This window comes from Lactuca serriola, chromosome 2, assembly GCF_051521515.1.
Source record: "Lactuca serriola cultivar US96UC23 chromosome 2, Lser_US96UC23_V15, whole genome shotgun sequence".
Taxonomy (NCBI): Eukaryota; Viridiplantae; Streptophyta; class Magnoliopsida; order Asterales; family Asteraceae; genus Lactuca; species Lactuca serriola.
In genome coordinates, this window is record NC_136409.1 from 163,208,681 (window position 1) to 163,220,740 (window position 12,060).

Sequence of the window (12,060 nt, forward strand, 5' to 3'; positions counted from 1 at the left end):
ACTATACCTAAATCCTGATCGGATCCATACTCCCAGACCAATAAATGTGCCCAATCCATACTCCCGGAATAGGGATAATTAACTATACCTTAATCTGTAGCTACCAAAGTTCTTCTCTAACAGGTGCTAGGTCCATAACTATCGATGCTCCGGGGGTACTTATTTGCACGTAAAACGATGTAATACGGGAGAGAGGAAAGAAATTGAGCAACAAAACTCGGCTGGGCTCCAGCTTCTATTTATAGGGCCATTTTTTGTACTCACGTCGTGAGATTTTAGTTCTCACGTCATGAGCTTAGTAGGTCACTGCGTTCGTCATTCGTCCACTTGCTCTGGAGGGTGTTTAGTCTGTGCTCACGTCGTGAGCACTGTGCTCACCTCGTGAGCTCTGACACAACCTCGAAATTTGTGTTCCGAACATTAGAAATTCATATCTTTCGCATTTTCAACGTTCTTTATATCCACGCGTAGGTGAGATTATGCTCTACAACTCTCGTTTAGACTTCCTCGAATAATTTTTAATTTAACTTTTATTATATTATTTTAGTAGGCCGGGACAGGAAAAATCCGTTAGGAATTCTCAACTCCTTCATCTTACGTTTGTTTTCGTCTGTCTTTTTACCGTTGGACTACTATCGATGAGATCTTCGATTCTCGTTTAGGTCGTTTCGGCTAGAAATCACTCGATCGCATATTCGAACTTCGGGGTGCATACTGCTAAGCTGAAACTTAGAAAAATCATAACTTCCTCATACGAATTCAGATTTGGACGTTCTTTTTATGCACACTCTCAGTTTAACGTATTCTACGACTTTCATTTAGATTGCTACGGCCAAATATCGCTCTAACATAAATTCACTATTTACGTCGCGTTGTGTCGTGTCGGTTCTGTCGCGAAACTTCAATAGGTCGTAACTTCTTCATTATAACTCGGATTTCAGTGTTCTTTATATGTACGGAATCCTTGTAACATATACTACAACTTAGTTTATATTAATCCTTCTAAATAATCTTCCATCAAAAAGTAATTTTTGATGCTTATCATCTCTAAATTGACTAGCCCGGATCTACAGGCGTTACAGTTATCTCCCCCTTAGGATGATTACGTCCCGAAATCATCAACGAAATAGGGCTTGAATAATGATTCCATACGTTATCTCTTCATCCTAGGTAATAACTTTCCTCGAAAGAGTATCAAACTCTAGGGCTTCTTGACTGCAGGCGATGCTCAATCTTGCATCTTCTTTTCGTACTATGTTGGACTTTCAATCATAACCTTCAAGTTACAAAATACGTCCTTATTGTGGACTCCTTATTCTTCTTAGGATAAATACTTTCCTTTATCTATTGTAACAGACCGATGCGTCGTGCTTTAATGACCTTTCCTCGAATGATGCAACACTTAGACTCAAGTCTCTTAGAGTCCAATTCCAGAATGGAATATATCTTCCTTCATGGTTTAATGTGATATGATCACATTTTAGCATGTAGCATTTCTAGCTACTAACTTCTTTAACAATGAACGCGATACAATTGGTCGCATTAATTTCAATCTTCTGACTTAAGTCAAATACTACATCGAACTCGGTTCTCGGAACCACGTAACAAAATCATCGTAGTCGGACTCAATTTGATATGACCACTAGGGTCGGAATAACAATCATCTCATTAGTCATTACCGAAACAATGGTAACGACATACTTGAATAAAACGAGACCAATCGCTAGATTCTTGGTAACCTTGTGACTTTCCCTGATCCAAGCGTGAGTCCTATGCTTCCAGTAGTATAGGCCTCTACAACCATTCACACCTACTCATACTCGTCCCACGTATTGTCTCGCGGTCAACCAAGTCACCATACAAAATCACACAATCATTCAACACATCAGATAACAAAACCAGGGATCATTTGAAATGCTACACTTCAGATACTACGCCTTTAATAGGCTACACTTCCTGATACTAGCTATATCCTGATATGAAGTCTTCATCCTTAATTCCTCACATTGTCATCTGCTTCGTCAAGGATCATTTGAAATGCTCTTGCCTTTGGCTGTGGCAGCACATTCGGCCTTGTAGCCCCTTCTCTTCTTGGGCAGTTTTGCTTGAAGTGTCCTTCTTCACCACACTTAAAGCAGACTTCTCTTTTGGTTGTGCATTCACTGGCATAATGACCAGTCTTCCCGCATTTGAAGCAGGTCATCTCTTTAGATCATCTCCCAATGTGCTTCCTCTTGCACTTATCACACCATTGTGCTCCTTCTTCGAACTTCTTTGAATCATACTTCGAGACTTTTCTCTTCTCATCGGACCTTGAGGATCCTTCAAACTTTCTTTTCTCGCGCACTTCGGCCCTCTCCAGATTCCTCTCCCTTATCTGGGTATCAACGTTCTTAGCAGCCAATATGGCAGCTTTCAAAGTGGTTGCTTGCTTGACTATCAGACCAAAGTCCGCTGGTAATCCACGGGCAAACTTGTTAACCTTTGAGAGTTCCGTTGGAACCAGGTAAGGAACAAGCTTCATCTTCTCCGTAAAACTAATAGCGTACTTGGTGACGCTCAATCTTCCCTTATTTAGATTCTGGAGCTCATTGTTGATTTCCAGAAGATCCTGCTCAAAGCAGTATTGCATTTTCAGTTGCACTAAAAAATCTTCCCAAGACATCTTACTAGCTTCTCCCTTGGGCATTTGGTAAACTATAGGTACCATTTTTGTAGTTTTGTCTTAGATTTATATTAAGGACACAGTACTTACTGATAAAAATAAGGATTTTGAATGATTATAAAAGGTTTAAAATATTAAAAATAAAAATTTGGACAACTATGATATTTTAAAGTTTTATAAAGGGTAAACATGATATTTAATAAATGGTTCGCAAAATATAATATTTTATTATTTTAGAGTTATAACATATACAAAATTCATTCAAAAAAGTCCAAATTAGAACCCATTAACTAAAATTAATTTGAATACTAGTACAAAGTATATTATTAATATTCTTTTGTATCATAGACATATTAAACATTCCATATAAGGATACCAAAAAGTCTCGTGGGACCTCGGTCCCATATAAGGGATATTTGTTTAAAAAATTGGGGGCGGGGGTGGGGTGCGCAATACCGTCCTGAACCCCCAATGGGCCCCCATTAATATATATATATATATATATATATATATATATATATATATATATATATATATATACACACACACACACACACATATATATATATATATATATATATATATATACATATACATAAAATAAATAATAACAATGATTCTGAGCTTTCAAAATCAACAAAGTACCCTGTTTTTAAATTGCTAGTATAATACCCCTACGTGAGACGAATGTGATATAACCTAACGGCTAAATATGGACGAAGTTAGTAAAAAATGACATATGAGCAACTTTTGCATACCATAAGGACCATTCTCATAAAAACAAATAGAAATGACTTACTTTGTGACATTTGGTAAACTATAGGTATCATTTTTGTAGTTTTGTCTTAGATTTTTAATAAGGATACAATACTTACCCATAAAAATAAGGATTTTGAATGATTATAAAAGGTTAAAAATATTAAAAATAAAAATTTGGACAACTATGATATGTTAAAGTTTTATAGAGGGTAAACATGATATTTAAAAAAATGGTTCGCTAAATATAATATTTTAGAGTTATAACATATACAAAATTCATCCAAAAAAGTCCAAATTAAAACCCATTAACTAAAATTAATTTGAATACTAGTACAAAGTATATTATTAATATTCTTTTGTATCATAGACAAATTAAACATTCCATATAGGGATGTCAAAAAGTCTCGTGGGACCTCGGTCCCATATAAGGATATTTGTTTAAAAATTTGGGGGTGGGGGTGGGGTGCTCAATACCGTCTCGAACCCTTAATGGGCCCCGTTAATATATATATATATATATATATATATATATATATATATATAATAAATAATAACAATGATTATGAGCTTCCAAAATCAACAAAGTACCATGTTTTTAAATTGCTAGTATAATGTTTTTGAGATGTTATAATATTTTTATTTTTAACATGTTAAATTATGTTATAAATAACTTTTTTTAATAAAAAAATAGTTTCAAATAAAAACTTCTTTTAGACCAAAAAACGTCTTTAGCCTAAAAAGACAGCCCAAACGGGGGCGGGGGCGGGGATGGGGAGGCTATAGATTTATGGGAGGGGGGCGATAGTGGGGGAACGGACAAATTTTAGGGGTGGGGGCGAGAGATGCAACCTCTGTCCTCGTTGACAACCCTAATGTCATATAAAAGATGCAAAATTAGTATAAGAATAAAATTAAAATCTATTAACAAAAATTAATTTGAAATATTGACCTTCGTTTTGCCACACCATTTTCCAAACTTTTACAATTTTAGTCATTTATTAGCTGCTTCTAAAAATATGATCTTCCTATGACTTCTGGTTTTTGTTTTTCACAATGTTTCCACAATTAAAAAAAATAATAAAAAACGACTTGGGGCGAAGCCTAAGGTTTTTTACTAGTTAATATTATTTTTATGTATTATAGAAAAATTAAACATTCCATATAAAATATGCAAAATTGGTATAACAAATATTATTTGGAATTAGAAATCAAATATTCTATTTTCTTTTTCTTATCATCTTCATAAACACTTAAGATTGTGACACTTGTCAGAATTTTATAAAAATAATACTTTATTATACTTCTCTTAGTTTAAACTTGATAAGATGATGGATAGAAAGAAAAAAGATATAAATATATATGACAAAACTTCAAAAATGGTCCCTGTGGTTTTCGAAAATATCAAGTTTAGTCCCTAAGTTCAAAAAACCTCACAAATGGTCCATGTGGTTTCAAAACTTTTAACATTTGGTCCTTCCAGCTAACTCCGTTACCATTTAGCCGTTAAGTCAGGGGCATTTTTGGCATTTCACTACACAGGGACCATTTATGAGGTTTTCAATTACTTTTTTTAAATAAATAAATAAATAAAATTTAATATGCAAGGGTCCCACCTCTCTCTCTCTCTCTCTCTCTCTCTCTCTTTTTCTCTCTGTGTGTGTGTGTGTGTGTAAATACTCACAAGAAAAACAGAGTAGCGACAACCATGGCAGCCAACAAATTTGCAACCATGGTGCACACGAATACAAACAACATCACACTCATTCTCATTTATGCTGTTCTTGAATGGACACTCATACTTCTCCTTCTCCTCAACTTTCTCTTCTCTTTTCTCATCATCAAATTTTCCCAATTCTTCGCCCTAAAGCCACACTGTTTGTGGTGTTCTACCCTTCATCATTTCTTAGAACCCGAAAACAGTAATTCCCACTGCGATCTTCTCTAAGAACTACATTCCAAAAAGGTTTCCTTCTTGGGCTTCTACCCAAATCACAAAAAATTGCCAGAAATCAAAGAATTATGTGAAGATTGTTTTCATCTCATCTGGATTTCCAATGCCAGGTGAAACAGAATGATGGGGAAGATGAAAATGAACAGAACTTGAAGTGTTCTTGTTGTGGTTTGAAGTTTCATAAGAAAAGTTTTGATAGATTTGTAGTGACTAGGAATTCTTGTGATGTTTTGGAGCACACTTAGAGCGAAGGTTTGATCAAAAGTTCCAATGATAAAGTTGGATCAGATTCGATGGAAGAAAACCTTAAAATTCAGAGCAGAAAAGAGGCTCAGATGAATTATGACGGGAAAGATATGTGGGATTCAAAAAATTTTGAAATTGAAACAGAATTGAATCAACTTGAAAAGAAGGAAGATTCAACTTCTGATTTTCTCCCACAAGATCTCAAATTCTTCTTTGATCATAATGGTAATCAGTTAGTACCTATTGAATTAGTTTATTCAACAACGGAGGAAAGTCAAAACGTTTCTGAAGCTGATGAAGATCACGCGTCTGGAGATTACGAAAAAGCTCTAGTAATCCAAAACCACCAGATGACAGGGCTTGAATCCACGGAGTTGAAAGAAACTGATAATTCTCTTGTTTTACATGCAAGAAACAGTGAAGTCATTTATGAAAAATCCGATATGTATTTGAGAAACCCCAAGTTTTTGCAGTCGAGATCCAGAAATGATAGGCTATAGATCGGAGACGGTAACTTGTGTAAGCATATCGAATTTTGAGGAAGAAGATAGAGAATATAGGTTGTTGGGTTTTTTTTTATGAGAGAGAGAGAGAGAGAGAGATAGAGAGATGGGGTGGGACCCCTTGCATATTAAATATTATATATTTATTTATTTAAAAAAAAAGTAATTAAAAACCTCATAAATGGTCCATGTGTAGTGGAATGCCAAAAATACCCCCGACTTAACGGCTAAATGGTAACGGAGTTAGCCGGAAGGACCAAATGTTAAAAGTTTTGAAACCACAGGGACCATCTGTGAGGTTTTTTTAACTTAGGGACTAAACTTGATATTTTCGAAAACCACAGGGACCATTTTTGAAGTTTTTTTTATATATATTTTTGCTTAAAAAATATCCAAATAGTCACATGCACTACATGTTTCCTAAGTGACTATGTATCGTAATGGTGTAAATTGTAAAAGATTTGAAGGACCATTAGAAAACGTATAGTACACATATCTAAAAATAGACAAGGAAACTTGTGTAAAGAGTGTAGGTCCGTATCAAAGTGATACCATGTACTTCATATCTTATACACTATTTATATTGGCATTTTCCTCTATGATAAATCGTTTTTGAGATTGACACCTTTGTCCTTATAAAATTTTCCATTTTTAGTGTATTCGTAGTTCCAACATGAGGACCACTACAAAATGTCAAAGTTCAACTGTAATAATACAACGAGAATAATAATCTACCCTAATAAATAAGAATGATTTTGCCATATGTCCTTCTCTTATTCAATTTGTCACATGTCATTTTGTCATAATTTAGAGATATATTTATTTTCCACTTATCATTTATTTCATTTTCCATTTCTAATATATTATTAATTAGTTTCCATAAATTAAACCTACCATAATGATATTAATTTCAAATTTTAAAATTTAAATTTCAATTTCATTTTCAAATAAATTTACAGTTTAAACCTTTGTGTTTAGCATTTTGTTATAATTAACTTGTTTAGTATACGGGTCTGATAACTAAACAATAATATTAATTTATTTATTTTTTGCATGTTTTTTTTTTCTCATAATTTTTATTTATTTAAAATTTCGAATTCAAATAAACTTCTCATTTAATCGTTTCTATTTAACATTTTGTTTTAATCAACCCGTATAATATACGAGTTTCACAACTAGTAAAGTATTATTGTAAGCTCTGGTTCGCTATGACAAATAGTCTTTACCGCGACGACATATATCGTTACTGAAGGTATCAAAGTCGTCTGTACTTGGTTCTCATACAATTAAAACCAAAAAGAAAAAAAAAATCAATACGACAATATGTTGTTGCTAACTTGCTATAGGTCTAACTTCCAAAATATACGGAGGCCTATCGCCATTCAAATTATATTATATTATTTTTTTTTCATATTTCAAAAAATATATAAAATAATACAAATAATCCTAGAAAACATGTAAGACAATATTGTCAATGAAAGATTTAATACAAAATTGTTCAAATTTCAATAGAAGTTTTCAGAGCTAAATACATATCATTCAAATTAGTTCAATAGTATAAACTAACTAATCGTCGTTTAAAGATTCCTCGTAATCATTCTCCTCATGTTGTTGTGGTGATGGTGTTCGATTCATGCTAGCCGTATACACATAGATCTTAAATGTAGATGGCGATGGTAATGTTTGCTTATTAGAAGTTAGACATGTTGACCGCCATCATATTAATAATTTTTTTTGAAGCACCCATCCTAAGACCTAAGCTAGTTTGAAGTATTAATTTAAAACCGATAGTAAAACTATATAAAACAATTTCACATGCAGAAGTCCCAAAAACACAAAACTGTAATACAAACGTAGTTTAAAAATATACAAGAGGATATTACAACCAATCAAGAGACTAATTAATATAACAAAGTCTTTACCACTTAAAATATAATAAATCTTCTTAGTTCTCCAAGTGACACTTCTTATCTCCACTCATTTGTTTTATGATCAATCTTACTTTTCATTTAAACATATGTCAAAAGGGGTTGGATATATATATATATATATATATATATATATATATATATATATATATATATATATATATATATATATATATATATATATATATATATATATATATATATATATATATATATATATCCGGTAAGTAATTTTTTTTTCGACTTATTTTTTTGGCGAAGGTGAATTTTTTTTTTCTTGATTTACCTAAAAATGAATCATGAAGGTGTTTTTTTGGAATTTTTTTCTTGTGAATCATCTTACTTTTGAATCATCTAATGATTCATTTCATTTTTTGCTAAGAAAATATGCATCTAAAAAAATTTCTTACCTTCCTACCAAAAATTTCCCTTTTATTTGATCTTGACTCTCTCTCTCTCTCTCTCTCTCTCTCTCTCTCTCTATATATATATATATATATATATATATATATATATATATATATATATATATAGAGAGAGAGAGAGAGAGAGAGAGAGAGAGGAGCGGAACACGGACAACATTATTAGAGAGGCTGAAACTAAAACTTAAAAAAAAAAAAGAATATGAAAAAGCTTAATTTGGTTTACATTTACAACATATCAAAGAAACCTTATACTTTTTGTTTAAGTATTAGTTTTGTAACAATTTATCTCAAACTCTAATTAGACAACTAAACAATGCAAATATAAACACAAAAATAAAAAGAATAATAAAAGCATGCCATCGTCTCAAATTCTGTCATACATACGCATTAGGAAAAAAAATTATATTTTATGGTCTCTTAAGAAAAAAAACCAAAGCTATATCCTAAACAACTTAATAAAATATATATGTGACTAATAATCATATGTATGTAAATATCTATGAAAGGATAAAAAAAAAAAGTCAGCAGCTATCGTTGTAGTCTGAGTGATTGTGATGAGGCACAGGGTAGCATAGAGAGGCACAAGTGACTACAGTCTACTAATGTATTATACCCATCGACAAGTAAATAAAAAGCAATAAAGAAACCTTAAAGCAACTCTAAATCTCTAACAAGAGAAAGAACAAAACATAACACAAAAGGGAAAGAAGATGTATGACTTACATGTAAAGCAAGGTTGTAGAGATTTACTGACGTCGGTTGGTTCTTCGGCGATCGTAGTCGCGAAAGCCAGAGAGGCAGAGAGCCCGGACATTCGATGGCAGGGGTTCATCGACTCAAATATTTTGACAACCATGTAACCGAGACTACAAGAAGAGAGGCACCGATGATTGATGATTAAGGTTTAAGTTTTGAGTTTTACTTTTTATAATTTAATAATGTTTGAATTTTCTTTCCATGGTTATTAAAAACTAAAATTTTTCAATATTTTCTTTTCGGATGATAAGTTTTTTCCTTCAAATTAGGAATTATAGGTAGGGTAAATGTCACTATAGCCCATTCAACTATCGTCATATATTCTATTTGGTCACTAAAGTATTTTTTTTACTCAATAGGTCATTAAACTTACAACTTGCATGTCTATTAAGTCATTTTCGTTAGTTTTTAACAGATCTTCCGTTAACTAGTAATTATAATTTACAAGAATAGTCCCTATGATTTCAGTTTCTTTCGTGGTTGGTCTTATACCAACATAGTTCATCACCGACGTCACCACCGTTTAATTCCGACAACCACCACCCTTTACCTCGGGCAACCCCGTCAACTATTATACTCAACCTTTCTCTTACACCCACTTCATATACATCATATTTCTCTCTCTATATATAGAACCTCATTCTTCTTCCAGCTTCTATCTCCTTCAAGAACACTAATTACAATGGAAGAAAGTTCCATTGATAATCAAAGCACAACTACAGAAACAACTTCAACAGTTGCAGCACCGGTGACTACGCTTCCATTGATCGGCAGTGGGGGCAGCATGGTTCTTGACACCGATGAAGCGGGGTTGGAAGCTAGTTTCTTTAATTCTCATTCAAAAGTTGAGATCGACGCTTTGTTGAGGAAACACGCATATAATGATGAGCTAGAACAAAGTAAGAGAAGACAGTCACCCCCAGCGAAAACTTGGTCAACGCCCGGGAACAACTTTTTGAGAAGACAGTCACCCCCAGCGATGTCAGAAAACTGAACCGGTACCAAAGCAGCATGTAGAGAAGCACTTACCGTTGCAAAGTGGAAGCACTTCCAAAGGAGTTCTTTTACATTTCGAAGACATCGGGATGAATGTATGGAGATTTTGTGATTTTGTTACTCATACTTGAATAGTAGCCAGAGCTACGTTTTAAGCAAAGGTTGGAGCCGATTTGTGAAGGAAAAGAACTTAAAAGATGGTGACATTGTGAGCTTTCAGATATCCATGGGTTCAGACAAGCAACTTTACATCGACTGGAAGACAAAAAACAGGTCAGGTAGCTCTAATATTCAAGAACAAGCAACTTTACAACATGTTCAAGAACGGTAGTGATGTAAGTGACGAACGATGCTAGTAAAGGACCAACCACGAAAGAAATTGAAATCATAGGGACCATTCTTGTATATTATAATTACTAGTTAACGGAAGATCTGTTAAAAACTAACGAAAATGACTTAATAGACCTGTAAGTTGTAAGTTTAATGACCTGTTGGGCAAAAAAAATACTTTAGTGACCAAATAGGATAAATGACGATAGTTGAATGGGCTATAGTGACATTTACCCTTATAGGTATTCTCAAATACTTTAAATTTTTACTTTTGTCACGATTTCCTTTCAAGTTTCTATAATTACGTTCTTCTAAATTGAATAACTATACATAATCAATATATATATATATATATATATATATATATATATATATATATTAACAGGTTAAAACCAGGGGGGTCATGGCCTCCTTGGCCCTTAATCCGCCTATATATATATATATATATATATATATATATATATATATATATATATATATATATATATATAGAGAGAGAGAGAGAGAGAGAGAGAGAGAAAGAAGAAATATGTGGTTGTTAGGTATGTATTGTTAGGTATAGAACCCTCGAATACATGGTCGTTCTAATAGAAATTCTACCTAATTTGTTTCCCGGTTTTAAGGGTGCCTTACCTCTTGTTCGCCTTTTCCCCTTCTCTGTTATCCAATCATCGTTTCTCATCTTGCGAACATTCGACGGTAGTCATTCTTATTTGTTGCAATCAACAATCGATCCATGTTATATTTGTTCTCCATCACTACAATCTGCATTTATCATCATTCGTTCATTTAATCTATTAATTAAAGGATCCACATAATCAAATTTCTTTATATTAATATTGTTGATTTTTCATCTTTTATAATTTTAAATGTTGGTTTTTCATTCAAAAAAAATTGAATGAAAAAGCACATATTTATATATTAAAAAGTAACTTCTTTCACCTTAATACCTTTAAAAGCACCAATTATCACATTTGGAGCACATTTTTAGTAGAACATTACATTTTTAAACTTATACATCGAACCAAACAATACAAGAATGATAGTACAATAATAATAATGAAATGTATGATATAGACTTACATACTCAAACTTAAGTCATATTAGTCTCTACCTTGATAGGGTTTAAGAATGTCAAAAAGCGATAAACGATTTCACACAAAGTAATAACGCAAAATGAAAAAAAAAATACAATCAATTATGTGGTTCAGATGATCAATTATGTCCACAGGCGAACGAGAGAGAGAGAGAGAGAGAGAGAGAGAGAGTTTTGCTTTCTATGAAATGGCTTTTTATACAATAGCTTACACTAATTCAAGTGATATAAAAACTAGTTATTTGACCTAAAACTGTCAATAAGGTCAAGCCCATACAATCTAACAAAAAACTTGGTCTGCCTAGCGGCCATAAGGTCAAAGGTGAATTAGTCCCTACAACTTAACAAAGTTTTCGTCTCATTTGTCTTTGAGGGGTTCCCTAGGCACCTTAAAGTGATGATGGT

General features: G+C 32.9%; 1 pseudogene; it reads left to right on the plus strand.

Moving 5' to 3' along the window:
* The first annotated feature begins 9,915 nt into the window (after positions 1–9,915).
* Positions 9,916–10,560, plus strand: LOC145089730 (AP2/ERF and B3 domain-containing transcription factor RAV1 pseudogene; annotated as a pseudogene).
* The last annotated feature ends 1,500 nt before the right edge of the window (positions 10,561–12,060 follow it).